Source organism: Phalacrocorax carbo, chromosome 4 (genome assembly GCF_963921805.1).
Source record: "Phalacrocorax carbo chromosome 4, bPhaCar2.1, whole genome shotgun sequence".
NCBI lineage: Eukaryota > Metazoa > Chordata > Aves > Suliformes > Phalacrocoracidae > Phalacrocorax > Phalacrocorax carbo.
This window is the reverse complement of record NC_087516.1, coordinates 68,913,163-68,915,446: the sequence shown is the minus strand read 5'-3', so window position 1 is coordinate 68,915,446 and position 2,284 is coordinate 68,913,163.

The window sequence follows — 2,284 nt, the reverse complement described above, 5'->3', positions numbered from 1 at the left end:
TCTTGTGTGGCATTTATACTGTTATGGAAATGTGTGTAAATAAAACAGTTATACTTCCTGAAAACTTGATTAGGGTCATGGAAATTTCAGTCGCTGTGACATAAAGGACCAATTGTAGTTGAGATCTTACCTGATTTCTAACCTTTTTCTTACACACACACACACACGCACACCCCCCCCGACTCTAAGGAACATATATGGCTTAGCATTTATTCTTTCTAGAGTAGGAGTGACTCATCATGCAGACTGAACTTGAAATTACAACATGAAGTCACGTCAGGGAGGCTCAACTAATGCATCTGTAATTAACTGGAAAACAACTATGAGCTTTTAAACTTGTAACAAACCGTGAGTTCATTTGTAAGTACTCTTTTCTTGCAGCAAAGAAATTTTCAATTTAATGCTAAAAAAAATAGTCTTCCAGAGCTGGTAACCAAGTTTAAAAATCTGTTAGAACATAGTCTCCCAAAAAAGGGTTCCTGATCTATTTTCCATTATCCCTCAATCCATGCACTTACACAAGGACAAATATATTTATTCATTCAATATTATATAGGCATGCGGCATATTGTACTTTGTCTTTGAAATCTGGTTGTAAAGCCAGGTGCGTGACCTTGGAAGAAAACATTGAGAAGGGGCTCTTAGAAATGCTTTCAGGTTTAGCATGGCAGGCCTTTAAGAACAAAATTGTTTATATTAAAAGGGTTAAAGTGGTAAGACAAGTGAGATGCAGCAAAGGGGTTTTTTTGCTTAATGTGATCCTGGTTCAACTTTGAACCGTGTTATATTGCTACTATTAAGATGAACTGGCCATGTAAGCTTTAGGCTAATGAATGTGTTTGTTGTAATTTATGGATGCTAGCTGTGAGCTTGAGCTTTCCTGGATTGCAGTCATGGTAGGAAGCTTTGTAAGGACAACTTACCTTTCTAAAAACGTGCCTGCGTGTGTGCACATGCATACACTCACAAAATAAAACGTAATTTAGGTAACACATTTAATCTATTGTGTATAAATATTGGTGTGTGTATATATATAGAATATTTCTTCTAAGGTATAGGTTGTGATGTATTCATCTGTAGATGGAACAAGAATTGTTTTGGTGAAGGCTTAAATGTGTGATTCCTAAGGGAATATTCACAGCCAGTTTATGTAGTGATGTCCCTCTGCTTTCTTTGTGCTTTTGGAGTTGATCATCAGTAGTTGAACTGCAGTGGTTTTTGAAATCTTAACTGCTCACTGGGATGCCCCGTTGGGTGCACATGTTTACAGCAACAGGATTGTGAACTTTGGGGAAAAATGCCAAAGACTGAAGTTTGCTTCTTGCTTAGGGCAAAACTGGATTTTTAAGGCAAAAAGCCCTGCTAAGTCAAAGGACGATGACAATAAGGTAACACAATGACATTGTAATGAAATGTTGTCTGGCAAGCCAAATAGAGTTTTGTGACTTTATTTTTAGAATTTGTGACTTCAATGGATTTACAAACATTCTCCACCGAACTCATTGTTGAATAATCTGCCTCATTTTGAGAATTTGTCAGGAAAACCTGTAGATTAGCTGTATGGATGGCACTAAGGACTGCATGACTAAAATATATCTGTATGGCCGTGAGAAGAGGCATCACTCAGTTCTTAATTGCTGCATGAGTGGAGATGATATAGGTGAATGAATAAGCTGATGAGGTTTCTTGAATCTGCAGTTGCTCATACATCTTTACTAAGGAACATGTTGTTGTCTTGCTTGTTCTTTGTCTGTATTCCTGGCAAGGCTTGATAGTTTTTTGTTGATATATCCCTGGACTTCTTACGTATCTCTGAAAATGTTATGTTCAGGGAGGCTGCATGAGCAGTGGTGACTACTAATAGATGGTCTGGGCCATATCCCAAATATGTTACAGGCATGAGATCCACATTCTTTGAGTTATTTGGAAATGAGTCTCTTAATTTTGGAGAAATATTTTTATAGGGCAGCAATGTATACCACAACAGCTAATAACAGAAGGACAGTGAATAGAAGATATCACTTGGCTTAATGCCAATTAATCTATTCTTTCTACTGCCTTTGGAAAGCTTTTTGTCCAACTTTTTCCTTTTTCCCTGACAGATCTGGGAAATGTTGCAGCTAAATTGGGTTGGATCAGTAGAGATAGCTTAAGAAATCTATGCAGCAGTTGAACTTGAAGTCTTAGTTCCTTGTGCTGGGCACATAGAGCATTGATTCTCTCTTAAGGACCTAAATACATACTATTTTCATTTAGAGGAAGATGTTGAGCTTAGAGAAGAGGT